This window comes from Helianthus annuus, chromosome 8 (assembly GCF_002127325.2).
Source record: "Helianthus annuus cultivar XRQ/B chromosome 8, HanXRQr2.0-SUNRISE, whole genome shotgun sequence".
NCBI lineage: Eukaryota > Viridiplantae > Streptophyta > Magnoliopsida > Asterales > Asteraceae > Helianthus > Helianthus annuus.
This window is the reverse complement of record NC_035440.2, coordinates 120,408,343-120,431,440: the sequence shown is the minus strand read 5'-3', so window position 1 is coordinate 120,431,440 and position 23,098 is coordinate 120,408,343. Positions and strand designations below refer to the sequence as shown.

At 39.6% G+C, this 23,098-nt stretch overlaps 1 long non-coding RNA gene across 1 annotated transcript; it reads right to left on the bottom strand.

Annotated features, from left to right (window-relative positions):
* Positions 1-942: 942 nt before the first annotated feature.
* Positions 943-9,593, bottom strand: LOC110866373. The gene is made up of 2 exons (XR_002551378.2): positions 9,491-9,593; positions 943-1,070 (listed from the first exon to the last, which is right to left on the bottom strand). It is a non-coding gene; the product is annotated as an uncharacterized LOC110866373 (long non-coding RNA).
* Between the last annotated feature and the right edge of the window lie 13,505 nt (positions 9,594-23,098).

Genomic DNA, 23,098 nt, shown 5'->3' with positions numbered 1-23,098 from the left:
TCCTTTCTTTACTAAAAAATAATATATTTTCTTCTTGACAAAAATATGATATATTTTGGTAACACTTGTAAAAATCATTATTTTTGTTTCTTTGGTTTCCAAAATACCGTTTAACTTATTCATCAAAATATATATGAACTTAATTCTAGAATATATGTATATGTGATCCATATTCCTTTGTTCAGTTTGTCCAATTTTTGGGTACAAATTATATATTTATTTTCTTGGAATTTTGGTAGTATTATGTTTTATAATTCTTGGTATTTTGGTGAGCTATATTATTTCAAGTCTTAAAATAATATAATTAATACACATAATATACAAGAAATCACACAAATTGTGACATCTAAATATATATTTTCCTAAATATATACTTAGTCACTTTTATTTATCAAAAACCAACCTCCAATATTTGTAATTTTTGTAACAAAAATTATGGCAAATTTTATATGAAAAACCATGATTAAAATATACTTGTAAACACTTGTTTAAGAGTATTTTTCTAAGTGTTTAAATTGTAGAAAAAAGTTGCCATAGTTTCCCCTTATAAATGGAGGTTCCCATGCTTTCAAAGCATATCATTTTCTTTTAAAATCATCACCAATCAATCAACAATTCATTTATAACTTACCGTGAGCCAAAATCCTACAATTTACACTACATCATGAACTTGAAATTTTGTAAAAAATTGTAGTAACTTAGTATGTTGTTAAGTAAGCCTAGTTACCCTTTAAAGTGTGGTTATTAGTTTATAAATATCATTCTTGAGAAAGTTAGTCTTTCACAACTTATAAAATGATTTTCTAAAAATATTTCTTCTTGAGTTTTTCTTGTTAGTATCTTTGGACGCCCCGAAAATACTATGAGGTGTTCGGAAATGGTCGAAGTAGTTGAATAGGAGGATTACGATGACTATAGCCCTTGGTAAATTTACCATAGACGAAAATGATTTGTTTGATATTATGGATGACTGGTTACGTAGGGACCGTTTCGTTTTTGTAGGCTGGTCCGGCCTATTGCTCTTTCCTTGTGCCTATTTCGCCGTAGGGGGGTTGGTTCACGGGTACAACCTGTCACACCCCCAAAATCCACATGCGGAGTACCACCGCTTGGAGGCGTGACTGACCAGGATCTTAGCCACTAATAACATTGAACTCATGAATATGTTTAAATAAAACTTTCATTTATTAGTAGAAGGTGTTACAACGTTATAACTTATATCACAGTTTACAGCGGAAGCATATTTAACTCGTTATATGTTTATAAACCACGTGTATAAGCTTTTAGTCTTGCGATGTGTTTCCTTGTATCTCGACCCATGACCACTCCAGCTTCTCAGACAGCAAGTTCCCTTGATATGCACCTAAAGGCCTGCAAGGCATGTAACAACGAGTCAACAATAAAGTTGAGCGAGTTCACAGTTGGTTGTTTAGTTATAGTATTCGTTTCTTAATCATATGCTCGTTTTGTAAACCATGTATCGTATTAATTCGTATCGCGGTCTCTCAGACATGTGTGCGAAGATTAGTGGGGGCTTCCCATGTGTTACTAGACTAGTTGTATCTGTATTCGTATCGCGGTCTCCCAGACATGTTTGCGAAGATTAGTATTCGTATCGCGGCCTCCCAGACATGTTTGCGAAGATTAGTGGGGGCTTCCCATGTGTCTAGTCTAGTTGTATCTATAGGTGTCCTTCCCAACCCGAGGACAGTGGTATGTAAACCAGTAGCAATGAAAGTACGAGTAATCATTCAATCCCATTCCCAACCCACCGGGAACCCCATGCCTTGGTAAGAGTGTGAACTCACCTTGGTTTGCTCGGCAGTTTGTTTACTTCGTTTTTAACAATTGCTCAACCATGTCCTATTATAATTATTAAATTTAATCAAATTCGTGTTTAGCTAGCACCACATTTAGTCATCACGTATCTAACACATCATCATGTATCTAATACATCACATTTAGAAATTACATATCACATTTAGCTACAAGTGGGTTATGGCAATCAAATCCTAATTCTGATGTATAGAAAAAAATAATAATGATCATACTTAGCAAATGGTTGTTTGTAGGTGTGTGGTTCTCTACAACTGTTGGATGTGGCCCCACAAGACCTCATGGCCCAACAGAATTTGGGAGGTATGAGACCCAACAGTTTTGACAACCCAAATAGTTATTGTGCAATCAAGGTGGTAGTGTGTGACCAGCCAACATATGTACTGTCAAATTTAGCCAACAATTATCCTAAAAATGGTGTGGGGTCCAATATTTGTTTGTGAGTGGTCAAATTAACATACCATCATCCTCTTCCTAAATCAAAACAGAAAGGACAAACAACGAACATTTCACAAATTCAAATCAAATTTTAGGTAGGTTGTACTCTAGGCATGTAAACTTGTACATCTCCATTAAAAAGAAAAACCCAGTTTCCATGTTTTTATTCACATCCTCCTAGATCTAAGTTCATATAACAACTTTATCATTGATTCTTATCATATGCACTATAATAGGTTCAGCATCATCATCTGGGTTATGCAAGCAATCGATACGAAATCATTATCATTTCTATCCCCTAAACAGTTAAACAGTCTTAACATCAAGCACGGACATCATCAGGTTTTAATTAACCAATATCCAGAGGCAATACTTCATACCCATGCATAGCAAAACATCTTTTCAATAATATAAACCAGTTAACCATTACTAACCAGTGACTAAACCAATCTTGGAAGCATTAAACGTAATATATCTTCAAACTAACATCAGTACGTAACAGCCAACAAGTTCATTCCAACCATAACAAGCATGTGATCCGACTCACAATGTCGCGTTATGAATTTAAACACACAGATCATGCATACTCTAACTAACACGTAACCACATTCACTTCCAAAACAGAATCACAACAAGGCACAGACGACACAAGAAAACCTTAACAATTTTTTTTATATAAACTTACACCGGTCGTAAGGAGTATGTACGGCTGCCGCTACTGCTACTGTTCATGAGTCGGTGCTCCGCAACTGCACCGGGTATGAGTCGGACTCGAGTAACCCGGTTAACCACCATTGTCGCCGGTGCAACAACCATCACTTCAGTAGTCGTCACCGCCATTGGCGCCACCATCTTGCCGTCCTCCCCCCGAAAGGCATCAACATCCGCACCTCGACTCCGGTTGCTGTTTTGACGGCTCCTCCTTGCTGCCATCGTTAGTCTGCTTCTCGGGTCACCGGAGAACGACGCTGGTCGTCGGTGTGTGGTTGTTCGAACAGGGGGGGGGGTCGTCTGCCGATCGCATGTTAAATGGGAGGAAGTAGGGTTTGTTATAACTTGATATTATGATATTGTGATAAGTATAGAGAGGTTACGTAATCCTCAATTATATTGCCAAATAATAAGTGGAGTGGCCGGTCATAGATGCCATTGGGCTACAAGGATTGAGATGCCATTGGGCTACAAGGATTGGGCCGAGATCTAAGTATACAAAAAGTGAGGATATGCAAAGTGTGTAATAGGCTTAGGTGATCCATGTTGTGGATGTTGTGGGCTGATAAAGTGCGAATACGTGGCCCAAATGTGCGTAGCCCAACTCACTTGGTTTTCTAAATCAGTCAAACGACACACCAAACGTTTAACAATTTCATATATAGTAAATCAGTTAAACACACGTAATTATGTATAGCTAATCAGTTGAACATACGTAATCATTTAGTGGTGCACGAGATAGGTAGATAAACATAGCGGCACACGCTAAAAGTTGTGGAATTTCAAGCAATGCTAACCTTAATTATCCGGGTTGTCACATCATCCCCAACTTGAAAGAAATTTCGTCCCGAAATTTAGCATGTAGCTACTGAGGAAGCTAGATAGGTTGCATGGTTTCCTAGTTTTCCTGGGGTGTCACATCATTCCCCCGTTGGTTTGGAATTTCGTCCCGAAATTCCGCAGTAGCTTCAACCTCAGTAGTGGTTTCATTGTTCTCGAACAACTGGGGATACTTGTCTTTTACTCGGTCTTCTCGTTCCCAAGTAAACTCTGGGCCATGACGGGAGTTCCAGCGAACTCGAACAAGAGGTATTCTGGTGCGCTTGAGAACCTTAACGTCTCGGTCTGTGATCTCTACAGGTTCTTCGACGAATCGTAGCTGATCGTCGATAGTGAGCTCCTTGAGAGGAACTATCAGGGTCTCATCCGACATACACTTCTTCAGATTTGACATGTGGAATACGTTGTGAACTCCACTGAGTTCTTCAGGTAGGTTCAGTTTGTAGGCCACTTTGCCTATTTTCTCTATGATCTCGATAGGTCCGACGTATCGCGGGTTGAGTTTGCCTCGTTTACCAAAACGAACTACACCTTTCCAAGGTGAGACTTTAAGTATACCACTGAATCACCCGCATCGGGTAAAGACGATACTTAGTGCATTGCAGTGTTGGGATTCCTACTTCGTTGGTTTCATGATCAAAACGCATCTCTCGAATCTAGATGTGACATTTAACAAGACTTTGCATGCAACGGCTCCTCCCACAGAGCGCTGAAATAGGATACATATGCCACCCATGGTGTTCCTTTCTCCTGGTCCGGATTCAGAACGTCGTCAGCAAATACGGTTGATTCATGTGATCCCTGAAGCTGCTGGTGTGTTAATCAACCCATTGATCATGGGGTACAAAGTTGAAATGGCTACATTGTGTTCGACATGTTGTTGTAGGAACATGCTCACTCTTGAACTTCCATCTGGTGATAGCTCACTCGTTAGTCACTCCTCGAATGGGGCTTGATCTTCGCAGTTGATCAACAGGTTGTCAAAACATGGTCAAGGCAAGTGGTTCTTAACTATCACCTTGCTAAGTTCCTGATAATCAGTAAATATACAAAAATTCACGGATCTGACTGGGGCTCCCCAAAGCGAAAAGCTAGGTTCAACAAAACTCCTGTTCAATAATCCATGTAGTTGATCAAACAGCTCTTGCAACCCTCCTAGTGCAGGACGGTAAGTGTATGAGTAATCAGGGCTACTTCTGACATGTTTCTGATCTGATATTCCATCGGACGATGTGAAGGTACACCTGATAGTTCTGCTGGTGGCACATAGGTAGAAATCACGAACAAAGGGTGGATCCTCGATCCTCTTTTCCTTAGCCTTAACATCAATAATAAGTGCTAACATAGCAGGGTAATCCTTCCGTGGACACTTCAGGGCTTTCATTGCAGAATTGAAGCTAACCTTTGCACAATTCCGATACCTTGAAACAGACGACGATTCTCCACTAGGGAGAGGGATACGCAAAGTTTTCTTCTCACAGGGTATATCTGCGCGATGTATGGATTACCAATCCATTCTAACTACTGCTTCAAACCATCGAGGATAGCAGAATGAAGATCGATGTCAAACGCTTGTCCCACAAGGTCGAGTTTGCATCCCAACTAACATATGAAATTTCAATTTTGTTGCCGTGAGCCGATCCCACAACAGGTTCAAATTCAAAGAGCATCAGGGTCAAACGGAACAGAGATGAAGTGATTAGCTACTCATACTAGCTACCATGTTGCTAAAGTCCTGGCGTCGCCCACGCCAATTCTAAATGCCCTTCCTGAGCAAAGTGTTGTTGTTTTCATTACAAGGATTTCAAGTACTGACGCTGTTCCTTTGGTCGTTGTCTTCTTAACTTATTCACGGCCAATCCATGTTGTAGGCACCTTTATTTCCTTACTGTAGGCTATCATTTCAAGTACCCTGATGTTGCCGTGACCGTTGCCTCCAATGTTGTGGTATAAATGGAGCTCTACGATTCTTCACCATCAAGGTCCATCTTTTCACATTCGGTAACACGTCCTAAAGGGCCACTCACTGTGCTGGCAGTTACAGATTCCCCGTTATAGTCAATTGTCATTGCTGGTGTCCTGATTGTTTCGTAAGAGTTGACTCCCATGAGTCGCTGACATGGGTTTAGGATTCGATTGAAGCCAATTCGCTGGTGCTCGTTGCCGGTAATCAGGATCGTCAAAGTACTGAGGTTGGTAAAGTACTACGCTCAACCTCCTGTCCATCGATGTTGCAAGTTGTTCGAGTAATACACAGTATGTTGCGGGAGTGTTGCAGAAGTGATCACACTTCGGAATCTAAGACGTCAATACGTGAGTTCCAGCAAATGAAGAGGAGTGAGAAAGGTATCGATCGATCATTTGACGCTGCGACATTCGCTCAGGGACATTCGTACAAGCACCTAATATTCTACACGGTTCGCTAAGTGCTCACATGGGTATTCAGGTAATACGTGATAGTATCGTGTTTCTAGAGATAAATGAAAAGTTCACGTTCGTGTAGGGGACAATCACTGCTATGACCCCTATAGGTTTGTTATGTTTCACATCGGTCAAATAACGGAACGAAACCCCTTTTCCACCTGTTAAGACTCACTGGGACTCGCATGCACCCCACACTATTATTATGTGTGCACCCACAATAATATTGTGATTTGCATACTTATCTCAGCTCCTCCTAACTCATGTCAAATGGTTCTCAAACTCAAGTAGCAACAAAGAGCATTACGAAACGCGAGTCATGAATGTTTAGGGGAAATACCACCCTATCAGCCTTATAACACATGCAAGTAATACATGGATTCATACAGTTGTGCTAAACGTGCAGTCACATGCAATATCATATGTAAGTGTTCACTAGTTATGCAGTACAATGAGTATACGAGAGACGAACCTTGCAATCTGGAGCTGAGTGTCATGGTCGTATTCATGTCTTCAGAACTATTCGGTTATAGTCTGGTTTTACAAAAACGTTTTTCCCTTTTTAAATAAAACCAAGTTCACACCGCTTGGAGGCGTGACTGACCAGGATCTTAGCCACTAATAACATTGAACTCATGAATATGTTTAAATAAAACTTTCATTTATTAGTAGAAGGTGTTACAACGTTATAACTTATATCACAGTTTACAGCGGAAGCATATTTAACTCGTTATATGTTTATAAACCACGTGTATAAGCTTTTAGTCTTGCGATGTGTTTCCTTGTATCTCGACCCATGACCACTCCAGCTTCTCAGACAGCAAGTTCCCTTGATATGCACCTAAAGGCCTGCAAGGCATGTAACAACGAGTCAACCATAAAGTTGAGCGAGTTCACAGTTGGTTGTTTAGTTACAGTATTCGTTTCTTAATCATATGCTCGTTTTGTAAACCATGTATCGTATTAATTCGTATCGCGGTCTCCCAGACATGTGGGCGAAGATTAGTGGGGGCTTCCCATGTGTTACTAGACTAGTTGTATCTGTATTCGTATCGCGGTCTCCCAGACATGTTTGCGAAGATTAGTGGGGGCTTCCCATGTGTTCTAGTCTAGTTGTATCTATAGGTGTCCTTCCCAACTCGAGGATAGTGGTACGTAAACCAGTAGCAATGAAAGTACGAGTAATCATTCAATCCCATTCCCAACCCACCGGGAACCCCATGCCTTGGTAAGAGTGTGAACTCACCTTGGTTTGCTCGGCAGTTTGTTTACTTCGTTTTTAACAATTTCTCAACCATGTCCTATTATAATTATTAAATTTAATCAGATTCGTGTTTAGCTAGCACCACATTTAGTCATCACGTATCTAACACATCATCATGTATCTAATACATCACATTTAGAAATTACATATCACATTTAGCTACAAGTGGGTTATGGCAATCAAATCCTAATTCTGATGTATAGAAAAAAATAATAATGATCATACTTAGCAAATGGTTGTTTGTAGGTGTGTGGTTCTCTACAACTGTTGGATGTGGCCCCACAAGACCTCACAGCCCAACAGAATTTGGGAGGTATTAGACCCAACAGTTTTGACAACCCAAATAGTTATTGTGCAATCAAGGTGGTAGTGTGTGACCAGCCAACATATGTACTGTCAAATTTAGCCAACAATTATCCTAAAAATGGTGTGGGGTCCAATATTTGTTTGTGAGTGGTCAAATTAACATACCATCATCCTCTTCCTAAATCAAAACAGAAAGGACAAACAACGAACGTTTCACAAATTCAAATCAAATTTTAGGTAGGTTGTACTCTAGGCATGTAAACTTGTACATCTCCATTAAAAAGAAAAACCCAGTTTCCATGTTTTTATTCACATCCTCCTAGATCTAAGTTCATATAACAACTTTATCATTGATTCTTATCATATGCACTATAATAGGTTCAGCATCATCATCTGGGTTATCCAAGCAATCGATACGAAATCATTATCATTTCTATCCCCTAAACAGTTAAACAGTCTTAACATCAAGCACGGACATCATCAGGTTTTAATTAACCAATATCCAGAGGCAATACTTCATACCCATGCATAGCAAAACATCTTTTCAATAATATAAACCAGTTAACCATTACTAACCAGTGACTAAACCAATCTTGGAAGCATTAAACATAATATATCTTCAAACTAACATCAGTACGTAACAGCCAACAAGTTCGTTCCAACCATAACAAGCATGTGATCCGACTCACAATGTCGCGTTATGAATTTAAACACACAGATCATGCATACTCTAACTAACACGTAACCACATTCACTTCCAAAACAGAATCACAACAAGGCACAGACGACACAAGAAAACCTTAACAATTTTTTTTATATAAACTTACACCGGTCGTAAGGAGTATGTACGGCTGCCGCTACTGCTACTGTTCATGAGTCGGTGCTCCGCAACTGCACCGGGTATGAGTCGGACTCGAGTAACCCGGTTAACCACCATTGTCGCCGGTGCAACAACCATCACTTCAGTAGTCGTCACCGCCATTGGCGCCACCATCTTGCCGTCCTCCCCCCGAAAGGCATCAACATCCGCACCTCGACTCCAGTTGCTGTTTTGACGGCTGCTCCCTGCTGCCATCGTTAGTCTGCTTCTCGGGTCACCGGACAATGACGCTGGTCGTCGGTGTGTGGTTTTTCAAACAGGGGGGGGTCGTCTGCCGATCGCATGTTAAATGGGAGGAAGTAGGGTTTGTTATAACTTGATATTATGATATTGTGATAAGTATAGAGAGGTTACGTAATCCTCAATTATATTGCCAAATAATAAGTGGAGTGGCCGGTCATAGATGCCATTGGGCTACATGGATTGAGATGCCATTGGGCTACAAGGATTGGGCCGAGATCTAAGTATACAAAAAGTGAGGATATGCAAAGTGTGTAATAGGCTTAGGTGATCCATGTTGTGGATGTTGTGGGCTGATAAAGTGCGAATACGTGGCCCAAATGTGCGTAGCCCAACTCACTTGGTTTTCTAAATCAGTCGAACGACACACCAAACGTTTAACAATTTCATATATAGTAAATCAGTTAAACACACGTAATTATGTATAGCTAATCAGTTGAACATACGTAATCATTTAGTGGTGCACGAGATAGGTAGATAAACATAGCGGCACACGCTAAAAGTTGTGGAATTTCAAGCAATGCTAACCTTAATTATCCGGGTTGTCACACAACCTTTGTAACTTCATGGTATACCCATGGATTGGCCAGTTCCTATTTGGAAGGCTGCAATTTCTTAACTGCCGCAGTTTCTACTCTTGCTAATAGTTTAGCACATTCTTTCATGTCTCTACACTTGATTTAACACTAAAACTGTGATTAGTTTCTTTAAAAGTCATGGTTATGTAAATCTTGTTTATAAACTTGGTTTCTTGAGAAAATCATCTTTGAAATCATTCATGTAATAGACTAATAACATATATTCATCATCATCTTACTCAAATTCCTCTTTGTTTTCAAGTTCATGATGAACATAAAAAATGATCATCTTGATTTTTCACAAGATCATCCTCTCACTTGCTAGATCATGTGTTTAATCACAATCTAGCAAGTTTCTTATGATGTTTAACATTATAAACACAAGTAATCATCAATCAAGATTCACACATACTCTTAAACAACATGTATTCTTATGATTTTAAGCTTTATGATAAGAGTTATCTTCTTATTCCTTGGTGTTCCTCATGTTTAGTAACTTACATATACTTTTAATCACCATAATAAGAAGTAAAATGAGATTGTAAGAGCCTTACTACTAGCACAAGGCTAGGGAAGAGATCAAGGTTGAAGAAGATGATGAACTATGTGGTTAAAAGCTTTTGAGAGAGGTACTTCAACTTCTAATGGCTTCAAGCTCCTTGGTTAAGCTCCTAGCACCCTTGTGTCACCATAGAATGGAGGAAGGAAGCTTGAAAGTGGTGGTGGCTCACGGCCGTGACAAGGGAAGAGAGGGATAGAGATGAAAGTATTGGTGGGTTTGAGAAATGAAGTTATGTTAAGTCACTAGTGGTTTATAATAAGATCTTCCAACACTTGCAAAAGCATTGTATAAAATGTTTCAAAAGTGAACAACAAGATCAAATTAAAAAATGAAACAAATCAAGGGTGGGGGCCACCCTTGTGACCGTCCCAACAAGGGGGGGGGGGTATAGTTAGGATGAAATGGGTAGTTAACTTATTTGGTTAGATTCTAAGTGTTAAGTTAGTGTTTTTAGTTGTTATGCAATTATAAGATGTGTTATGATGTTCGGGGACCATTACTAGCTCGGAAATGATAAAACAATGCTTCTAGTAAAAATTTGGTGTTTTGGGTAGTGTCCGGTTGTTCGGTTGGTTACCGGTTCGTTAAGGTGCTAAATTACGTAGTTTAGTGTGCTTTATTTTTCCTTTGATGACAGTTTTGATTCCCGACACTTAGGAAAGTATTATGGACCATTAAATCATAATTCTGCATTTTATATTTAGATGTTAAAAAGTTGAATTTTGCTGATTTGTGCTGTTTTCTGCAGAATTCTGCAGTTTAGGTGTGTTTCGGGCACTTTCCGGCACTTAAATTAACACTAGGAAGGCATTTTTGTAATCCTTACTTCCCTACACACTATACTAGTGCAACTCTTTGTTTCAGGCTCATATTGTGTCTTAGCATCATGTCTGCCTGAGTACTGAACTCCCGTCAGTACTTCTAGTTTGTCTGATAATTGTGCTAACTTTGTTTCATGCACTAATTGAACTATACTGTGTTGCATGCAATAGTGATAAATAATCTTGCAACATGTAATGCACTTGTATGTATATGACAGCATTCAGAAAATCATTCATGACATTAATTAAATCAGGCACAGTCATTAATGCACAAATTACTGCTTAACATTGTACGAAATATGTGGAAAATTACCAGTTGTCACATTCCCCCCCCCCCCCCCCGTTAAAAGAATTTCGTCCCGAAATTCAAGCTGTGTTATCGGTTGCAGGGGAGTTGTGAAGCAAATACGGATATTTTGATTTAGTCTACATGCTCCCAAGTAAACTCTGGGTCATGATATGAATTCCAACGAACTATGATAAGTTTAATACGATGTCTTCGAATCTGGTTGCACTTTCCAGTCCGTAACCTTGTCAGGTTATTCAGCAAATTGGAGTTTATCGATAGCGTGAACCTCGTCTACGGGTATGACTACCGTTTCTTGGGGTTTTTTGATGTTTGACACGTGAAACGTGTCATGAACACTACTACGTTCTTCTGAAAGCTTTAGTTTGTATGCAGCGGTTTCAATCCTTTCCAGGATCTCGAAGGGTCCACTATACCGTGGGTCCAACTTTCCACATTTACCAAATCGTATCGCGCCTCTCCCAGGCGAGACTTTTAATAAAACCATATTATCAACCTCAAATTCCAACGGTTTCCACCGCTTGTCGACACAACTTTTCTGTCTATCATGAGCTGACTTGATACGATCATGTATCTGGGAAATCCTGTCTGTCATTTCCTGAACCAACTCGGGTTCATTAGACCGTTCATCTCTGATCTCCACCCAATACAATGGGTATCGACACCTACGTCCTTAGGGCTTCAAACGAGGCGGCCTGTGTACTGGTGCGATAACTATTATTATAGGAAAACTCTACCAAGGGCAGGTGAGTATCCTAACCCCCACCAAAGTCCATCTCAAGCACGTAGCATGTCCTCCAAAGTCTGAATCGTCCGTTCACTCTGGCCGTCCGTTTGGGGGTGAAGTGCTGTGCTACGATTCAACTGTGAATCAAATGCGTGTTGAAACGTCTGCCAAATCCTTGACGCAACGCGACCATCCCGGTCGAATATGATGGATACAGGCACTCCATGACGTGCCACATTCTTTCTCCGATATATCTCTGCCACTTCTTGGCGCTATCTCTCTCACTGATAGGAAAGAAATGCGCAGGCTCTGTGAGTCGGTCAATAATTACCCAAATCATACCATGTCCTCTTTGGGGTTCTCGGTAGCTTCATAAAGAAATCCATTGAGATTCGTTCCTACTTCCAAACGGAAACCTCAGGATGTTGCAGTAATCCTGGTGGGTTCTGGTATTCTGCCTTATCTTTGGCGCAAGTAAGGCAGTTACCCACATACACAGCGATGTCGGCTTTCATCTTGGGCCACCAATACCAATCTTTTAAGTCTGGGTACATCTTGTCGGATCCAGGACGGATCGAGTGCCTTGACTTATGAGCTTCGTCCAAAGTAAATGCTCGTAGATTGCCGAGGAATGGTGCCCAAATTCGTTCCACGAAACACATTGCTCCATCTTCCTTTGGAACCAATTTCACCTCCATACCACGTAGCGATTCACCTCGTAGGTTCTCTGGTGTAAATGCTTCTTGCTGGACTTCATGAATCCGAACGGTGAGATCGGTTTGTATTCTCATCTCTAAGGTTCGCACCCTTAGAGGCTTTGTGCGTTTCTTGCGACCCAAGGCGTCGGCTACAACGTTCGCCTTGTCTGGGTGATACTTGATCTCACAATCATAGTCATTCCACAACTCAACCCATCTATGCTGTCTCATATCCAAGTTCTTCTGATCAAAACGTGTTGCGAACTCTTTGGGTTTGTAAGGATCGTGCACGAGCACTATATAAGCAATGACGTCAGATCTTTATTGCGAAGATCACCGCACCTAGTCCAAGGTTGTGCGTCGTGTAGTCCTCCTCATGCACCTTTAATTGATGTGACGCGTAAGCGATGACTTTGTCTTGTTGCATCAACACGCAACCAAGACCTTGTCGAAAAGCATCATAGTAAACTACAAATCCATTGGTACCGTCAGGTAAGATAATATAGGTGCATCACAGCGTTTATCCTTCAACGTCAGCAAAGCTGTTACTTGTTTCCTCTCCTCAATCAAACTTCTTATCCTTCTGGGTTAGGGATGTTAGCGGCTGAGCAGTCCTTGAAAAGTTCTCAATGAATCGTCTGTGATAGTCCGCTAACTCTAGAAATTGTCGTATTTTAGTTGGTGCACCACGTGACCTAAGAATCACACCTCGCGAATCCAAAATTCCCACCTCGACGACTTTGCATATAACTGTTCTTTCTTCAAAAGCTCCAAGATAGCTCGCAGATGTTGCTCATGACCTTCCTTGGTCTTTGAGCAAATAAGGATGTCGTAAATAAATGTAATCACAACCTTATCCAGGTACGGCTTACACACCCGATTCATGAGGTCCATGAATACTGCTGGTGCACTTGCTAAGCCAAATGGCATGACAAGGAACTCGTAATGCCCAAAGCGAGCCCTAAAGGCCGTTTTAGGGATACTTTCTGCTTGTGTCTTCAATTAACGATGTCCTGTCCTTATGTCGATCTTGGAATAGTAGCTGGAATCTTATAGTTGGTCGAGCAAGTCACCAGTTCTCGGTAAGGGGTACCAATTTATTGATGGTTAGTTGTTCATCTTCCTGTAACCTTTGCACCATACTTTTCCTTGTTAATTCTTCCGAGTTCCTCTCAGATTAGGCTGTATGCACATACAAAAACTGCTACCCTTCTTCCTAGCAAATAACACTAGAGCTCCCCAAGGCGAGAAGCTCGGCCTTATAAATCCCTTGTCTAATAACCCATGAAGCTGCGTGGATAATTCTTGCATCTTGGAAGGCGCAAGTCGATAAGGTGCCTTGGCGATAGGCGCGGAACCTGGAACCAAGTCAATGTGGAATTCGACTTGTCTCTGAGGAGGTAATCTTGGCAAGTCTTCGGGAAAGACTTCTGGATATTCCTTCGCAACGAGTATGTCTTCTAATCTTGGCTTCTTGGTCTCCTTGTCGATGATATGAGCAAGGAAGGCTATGCAGCCTTTCCAGAGACACTTCTGCGCTCTCATAACCAATGTGAAAGGTCACAGTCTTCTGCCTTATGAGATCCAGTTCCCTTGCATTATCTGTATGAAGGCCGTGTACTATAAGTGTTTCATCATTCGCAAGAGGGATGCGAACGACTTTCTCATGACACACAACCTCAGCTCCATTCTTGGATACCTAATCCAAGCCAATTATATCATCAAAACTTTCCAAACCAACTGGTAGCAGGTCAATAGAAAACTTTCTTTCCCCAAGCTCAAGTGTACAACCTTTAATAACGTCATCCTCTTTGACTAATCTCCCATTCGTTAATTCTATTGAAGAAGGGGGGGGGGTCTAGCTTACTTGCCTCTAGACCAAGTAGGTTCTTACATCTTATAGATACAAGGCTAAAGCCGGCGCCAGTATCAATCAAATGGATGCATAGTGTTAGTCTATACAGAACGTTCCTGTAGCTACGTTCAGGTTCTGGCGTGCCACGGGTGCTCCTTTCGTAACAAATGCTCCCACGAACTCTATTTTTCTTTCGGGCAGTCCTCCTGTTAGTGTCCTTTGTTACCACATCCGTAGTAACTTTTGCCCTTGCTATTTCCATTACTGCTCTGCTCCCTACTATCACTCTGGTTTCTATCACTGTCCTGGCTCCTATTCCCTCTCCCCGTACCAGTCCAGCATTGCCTCCTTGCTATGCCCGGTCTTGCCACAACTTCCACACCTATGAGCCCTGCATGGACCGATGTGATGATAACCACACCTGTTACACTTTGGTAGTTCTCCCTGGTAGTTTTCATCACATGCCTTAGTTGTGGTCACGGATGCCTTGACTGTCCTAGTCGCAGCGTTTTCCTCATGTTTGTCGCTTGGCTTATAGTCTTGCTTGTAATGCGCATACTTCCTCTTATTCCTACCCAAAGAAGACTCCACATATGTCTTCTCTTTTGCTGGACATTTATCCGAATTCCCCATTATTATTCCGCTCTTGGCAGAACTTAGGGCATGAGTTATCGCCTGAGCGATTCTTAATATGATTCCTCCTATTCCACCATTTTTTGCAGTGTTGCTTGCTTCATATTGGACGATTATTTCAGCAACTTATTGGTTCCATAGAGCTTCAAGCTCAGCTCTTGTTGCAGGTAAAGGTCCTGATTAGACTCGGTCAGCATTTCCTTCGCTGTGGTTCCATGTGTTTCTCATGTATAAAGCACATTGACGAAATTAAACATTTATTTTGGAATAAATGTTGTCGTCTATGTTTGAAAGCAAACTTATTCGTCATGCATTATAAACATAAGGGTAAGGTAATTCCTAATGAGGCCTATGCAAATCTTCCCACCATAATCATCTCATCCTTGAAATGAGTCACAACAGAATCTTCCTAAGGGTACATCGACCTTTACATATACCATATCATCTTGTTGCAATTAGTCCTATGTAGAAACCTCCTCGGAGTCACCTTACTCCGATTGATGCAAACCATCCAGTGCTATACAGAATACGGTGAGGCCTTCCCTTCACCTTGTTCCTTATTGATTTCTTAAGTTTTCGACTCCTCCATAGTCTTCGGTCTTACAAAAAACAGGCATACTTCCCAAAGGATGGGGTCGTGCCTTACTACCACGGGTAGGAGGGGATAGTGAAAACGTAGAGGTAAGGTTGTGAGGGTACGTGACTTCATCCTTGTGACCGAACTGTGTTTTGCAACAAACGTAGAGCGGTTTCCAGGGTGTGAAGGCCTTACCCTGACGATGGGGTGCACTACGGGATAAAGAATGCAGAGGTACTGATAGAGGTGTAGATTGAGAAGAATCTTCTTGCATGTGTCTTCCATGTGCCAAAATGGAACAACAATTTGTTGAGAATATCGAGGGTTACTTCTGTCCTTATAATGTGTTCTATACTTCATGGTTCTCGGTTGTCCAATATAGGGAGGACCCCTTTGCCACACCGGGCTGTGCGACACATATTTTGATTTGGCTTGGGCTCCATGAGTCCCAATAGGGTTGGCCTAGTCTTCCTGAATTCCGAATAGAGTGTGGTAAATAAGTTACACCACAGCTCGCGCCATGCTACCTCCTTGGGGTTAAGCGGATGTCAAAGGTTGGGGTCTTATCATAGCATCTACAATGGATAAGTTTGGGGTGTCATAAGTATCGTACAAATTCATACGTAAGTTCCTGCGGTGTTGAGGTAAATCTTTCATGAGCGTTTGCCATCTTCTCTTGCTTAGATACCGAGTCTCAAACGATCGTACCACAGGTAGAAGTGTTAAGTACAAAACAGGCGTAGACAAGCTTCCTAGTTTTGTGGGGTGTTATAGTAACCATCTTGGTTAATGTTCTACTGGGTGGGGATTTGGAACAATATAGGAATTCCAAATAGATAGTGATCACTTGTGGGTGTTATAATCCACCAGGATTTCCATGCACTACAAGTTGTTATTACGTGGGCCCCCGTAATAATAAATCGTCTTGCATGGTCACCCCAATTTTCCCTCGTTCAAAGCAGCTGATCAACCAGAGAGGGGACATTTCTGTCCTCATACCCTTAGCAGGGAAAGGACTCTTAAGATGGTCCATGCGCCAACGTCCGTTGTTGTTATGCGCGTAATGGCACAACGGCTAGACATAATAGGAATAATGAGGGTTCCTAGTAATAGCAGTTGGTGGGGCACCTTTAAGATGAGTACTTCATTCTCTTTTCCTGGAAAAGAGTGTCGTCAATCGGGTTTTCGTAAATGCCCCAGGGACCTCGTTCCACTAATAAGGTTGATGTCCAAGGTTACCTCCTCCGCCTCGCCGTCGCTACCATAGTCAGGCACCTTCGGTTTCGAGAGGGAAGAACAGCCATCTTCTACAGAATCAAGCTCAGGGTCTTGTTTAGTAATTACCTCAGTCATGAGCTCCGCATTAAACGCGAGGTCGTTAGTAGCATTGTGCGCGTCAAGAACAGTAATAGAATCCGAAGTCGAAGGTATCCCGTTCCCTTCAATAATAATCCCATACATAGATATGCACATATATTATTAGATAATAATGTTACTTAGTATATATACAAGCAAATAAATACAACATGCCACATATAACTCTCGTTTTTTCTTTCAGGGGGGGGGGGTTATTTTGTCTTTGGCAAGTCTATCCCACATGGACCGACTGTACCTCAATTGGCAGATTAGTCAAGGTATTCCCTTCCCTACTAATGTCCTTACTTTGCCTTTGCTTTGTCTTTGCCTTGTCTTTCCTTTGCCTTTCCTTTGAAAAATGTTTGACTCGTGGATCTTGGCGCTTTTTGTAAATGTAATGAAAAATATTTTGTGAAGATGTTTTTCGTAAGAGAATCCTAGTGATTGTAGTCTAGAATCGAGAAGGAACCCTAGTTCACTTAAATCGAAGCTGTGATACCAAACTGTCACACCCTGACTTTTGCGGAAGCGTACGATGTGTGACTTGTTCAATACACGCATTCAATCATAATAAACAACTATATGATAAAAACATGATGATCATCCATTCATAGTTTTAAAATGATACAAACACGAGTCATTAAGTTTCAACCAACAAATCCTCAAGTTATGTTTACAAATCAAAAGTGGATGACATCAAAACTTGAAATTTATGTCTTGTAACAACACCTGCGCCCAAGATCCAGCTTGTTTCCTGAAATACATGTAATTTTGAAAACATCAACAAAAGTTGAGCGAGTTCATGTGTTTCTGTATGAGTTCGAATAATCTTGTAAACTTTTGTATGTATGCCTTTGTAATCCGGTATAAAAGCGTCTATGAACAGATCAATTAATGTGTAGCTAATACATTAACATGTGTGCAATGGTGTAGGAAGGCTCAATCCTTTGCGTATTTCGTACCGGGCCTCCCGGTTGGAAAGACATAGTCATAATATGCGGCCAACTCGCAGACCCATTATAACACCCCGAAAATGGGTTTGGTAATCAAACCACGTTAACACTAAAAGATGGGTAAAGTACCGTTAGTGGTAAAATTTACCCGGTAAATATTAGGATTTAGATAATTAAACCTAATATTAAATAAAGGTTATACGAAGACTTTTGAGAAAATAAATTTACGAAAGGCCCGAGTTAACAGGACTTAAAAATAAAACGGGTTATAACTTCCCCGAACCCACCAAATAACTAGGAATATCAACCTAGTTAAATATGTGCCTTAAAATAAAGAAGGAAACTTGGGTAATAACCCTTATTATAAAGTTAAAAACTAGAGGGGCCAAAAGAGGAAGATTTAAAACTTGATTTTTATTTAATTAAAACTCTACACACACACTAGTGGGTGTGTGCGTGAGATCGACCAGAAGAAGGAGCCAGGTGTTCAAACCGTAGCTCATCTCAATTTCACCAAATTGAAGGGCAAAACCAGCTCAAATCAAAGGCATGATCATGTATAAACGACCACCAAGTCGTGGGGATCACAAGGTATGTTGAATTTTATGATTTGGTGATACTTGGAGATTATGATGAACAATCATAATCAAATTTCTGGAATGAATGTTGATGTATATAAGTGTTATTGTGATGAAATCTTAGTTTAAAAACAAACCCTAGTTGAAAACTTGATGAATTTGTGCCAAAACTAGGGATTTAATAATTACCCTATTATGTGCTAGGTGGGTTTTATGATAATATGATGAACACTCGAAATAGAGTGTTAAATTGATGAATATTGATGTTATGGTATAAGTTCTAGAAGTAGCTCATGAACGCTAGACATAGAGGGTTGATTTTGATGTAAATCTTGGTAAAAATAACTAGTTATGAACTAGTTAGTAAATTATGTAAAATTATGCACATTAGGTGTTTGTTAAAATGCCTAAATGAGAACTAAAGTGTGGAAATTAGAGTGAAAATGCGTATTTGAATGATATGGCAATTATGCGTAATATGAAGTGATAAGGGTTCTAAACATCATGTCGATGTAGAATTAATGTTGTAAACCATGTGATTGAAAATAGTTAACTTTGATAAACTAAGTTAACTAATCATGAAGTCGAATAGTAGCTTCGACATAGAAAATAAGTGAGGTGGAATAGTCGTGATTGTTAATGACTAATTTAACCGCCTTGTAAATGATTGACAATAGTTTGACGCTTAAACGAGCTAGGTGGAGGCTTGGGAAAGAAGCGGTCAAATAAATCAAGTACGAGAAGGGAAGCGTAAACCGGATCGGAGGTAAGTGAAACTTACACCCTTTTGTAGGATATTTACTTATTTTATAAGTATAAATACGATAAAGATAATAATGAGAATATCGATTCCGACACAATTGATACGGGTCAGAACAAATATAAACATTTGAGAACCATGGGTTATGGTAAAAAAGGGCGAAATGGTAAATTGGTCAGGTAATGACTAAGAAATTATGGATTTTCAATATGATTGCCTTGTAGTGTAATCTAATTTTGAGAAAAAGGGTAAAAGTGGAAATTTGGTCGAGTGTCGACTAACGTAAACCAAGGCTAAAGGGATACCCATGGCGTAAGCCAAAATGGGCTAAATAAGTAAGAAAAGCGAACTAATGAAAGAAAAATCTGAAATGGGTCGAATGGGAAAATTGGTAATTAAAAATCATGTTTTGATACATATGAAAATGTTTGGTCATATAGGCCAAACGGGTCGAATGGTGGTGATAACACCATTTGACAATATATACTAATGTGGTTGTCAAGTTTTATATTAACAGGAGCAATCGGCAATTCGGATAATTGCGTCGCCATGGATTAAGTGATAATTAACGCAAGGTATTAAAACGGGTCAATATGTTGACCCGAGTCAGGTACGTATAAATATGATTGTAGTTAAACGTACAATTTCGGTTAAATAAGTAGCCAAAATCCTTCGTCATAAAACGAGGGATTAAAAATGACCATAAAGCCCTTAATGGGTAAATCGGGTAAACAACCCTTAAGGGTTGTTTAGAAACTTATATTATGATTTTGTAACCTTTAGATGCGTATAAGATTTGAAGGCATAAACTTTCAAGGGTTGAATGCCTTAAATGTTTCTTGCCGTAGAATGGCATATCAGCGGGATAAAAACTCGGAATAAATAGTCTATTACTTTAAATCCACCACAATCATAGCTGTGGTGGAAGACCAATCAATATGAATGGTTGAAATTATGAGGCATACGAGAAATGGGTGTGATTTATGCTTAAAAGGACATAAATACCCATAATGGGTCAAAGTAAGATTATAAGTAAAATGGGTAAATAATGCGTAGGAACCCGTGACTGGAACCTAATATGATAGACAATGTTGGAGATAAAGGGTTCGTGAAAAACGGGGGTCAAACAAACATGTTTGTTTGATAAACACATAGACGGGTCAAAATTTAGTAAAAAGATAATAAGTCGAAGGCTTAAAAATCTGAAATTTATTCAATCCGGATGTCGGATTTTAACTCCATGTGATGGAGAATTAAATTACGATCACGTAGGAAAAAGAATCGTGTAAATCGGATCAATAACGAAAGAGTTATGCTCGTTTTCGTAAAATCAAGCTTGGCTGGGAATATGAAGCAACTGATGCAAACATTCTCTCAAAATGATGCCGTGGCGTCGCACCACGGCCAAAAGGGTTTGCCATGGCGCGCAGCAACGGAGTAAATTCTTGAAATTCTTGTTTATTTTGTTTATTTTGATTATTTGACCCAATTACCTTGTTGTACTTGTTATTTAACTATCAAAACTGACTTCTAAGTTGGTTTTGATCATAGGTGAATGTCGAGAGTCCCGGATGAAGATCAAGCGATGAGCAAGAACCGAACACACGTTAAATGAAGCTTCCGCGTCAAATCTTGATTTGTTTTGTTATAAGTGAATTACGTAAACACTTATAAATATGTTTTTGAAATGTTGTAAACATAAGGGAATGTTAGTATGACAAGTTTTTGTGAAGTCACATTTTAACATTAAAATGTGTATTTTATTATTAAAATCTTGATAAATTGAGACGGGCGTTGCAAGTTGGTAATCAGAGCTCATGGTTAAAGAATAAAGTGTGTTCGGTTCGAGGCTTGATCGCAAATCCGGTAAGTACATGTATATCAATGGTTTAGTATGATTAAAGTGTTGAGAATAACACATATGGTTATCGTGTAAGACACGTTACACCAATATAAACGATATAGAGTAGATATAGTCAACGAAATTACAATAATCTTGTAAACTTTTGTATGTATGCGTTTGTAATCCGGTATGAAAGCGTCTATGAACAGATCAATTAATGTGTAGCTAATACATTAACATGTGTGTAACGATGTAGGAAGGCTCAATCCTTTGCGTATTTCGTACCGGGCCTCCCGGCTGGAAAGACATAGTCATAATATGCGGCCAACTCGCAGACCCATTGTAACACCCCGAAAATGGGTTTGGTAATCAAACCACGTTAACACTAAAAGACGGGTAAAGTATCGTTAGTGGTAAAATTTACCCGGTAAATATTAGGATTTAAATAATTAAACCTAATATTAAATAAATGTTATACGAAGGCTTTTGAGAAAATAAATTTATGAAAGGCCCGAGTTAACGGGACTTAAAAATAAAACGGGTTATAACTTCCCCGAACCCACCAAGTAACTAGGAGTATCAACCTAGTTAAATATGTGCCTTAAAATAAAGAAGGAAACTTGGGTAATAACCCTTATTATAAAGTTACAAGCTAGAGGGGCCAAAAGAGGAAGATTTAAAACTTGATTTTTATTTAATTAAAACTCTAATCACACACACTAGTGGGTGTGTGTGAGATCGATCAGAAGAAGGAGCCAGGAGCTCAAACCCTAGCTCATCTCAATTTCACCAAATTGAAGGGCAAAACTAGCTCAAACCAAAGGCATGATCATGTATAAACGACCACCAAGTCGTGGGGATCACAAGGTATGTTGAATTTTATGATTTGGTGATACTTTGAGATTATGATGAACAATCATAATCGAATTTCTGGAATGAATGTTGATGTATATAAGTGTTATTATGATGAAATCTTCGTTTTAAAACAAACCCTAGTTGAAAACTTGATGAATTGGTGCCAAAACTAGGGATTTGATAATTACCCTATTATGTGCTAGGTGAGTTTTATGATAATATGATGAACACTCGGACTAGGGTGTTAAATTGATGATTATTGATGTTATGATATAAGTTCTAGAAGTAGCTCATGAACGCTAGACATAGAGGGTTGATTTTGATGTAAATCTTGGTAAAAATAACTAGTTATGAACTAGTTAGTAAATTATGTAAAATTATGCGTATTAGTTGTTTGTTAAAATGCCTAAATGAGAACTTAAGTGTTGAAATTAGAGTGAAAATGCGTATTTAAATGATATGGCAATTATGCGTAATATGAAGTGATAAGGGTTCTAAACATCATGTCGATTTAGACTTAATGTTGTAAACCATGTGATTGAAAATAGTTAACTTTGATAAACTAAGTTAACTAATCATGAAGTCGAATAGTAGCTTCGACATAGAAAATAAGTGAGGTGGAATAGTCGTGATTGTTAATGACTAATTTAACCGCCTTGTAAATGATTGACAATAGTTTGACGCTTAAACGAGCTAGGTGGAGGCTTGGGAAAGAAGCGGTCAAATAAATCAAGTACGAGAAGGGAAGCGTAAACCGGATCCGAGGTAAGTGAAACTTACACCCTTTTGTAGAATATTTACTTATTTTATAAGTATAAATACGATAAAGATAATATTGAGAATATCAATTCCGACGCAATTGATACGGGTCGGAACAAATATAAACATTTGAGAACCATGGGTTATGGTAAAAAAGGGCGAAAAGGTAAATTGCTAAGGTAATGACTAAGAAATTATGGATTTTCAATATGATTACCTTGTAGTGTAATCTAATTTTAAGAAAAAGGGTAAAAGTGGAAATTTGGTCGAGTGTCGACTAATGTAAACCAAGGCTAAAGG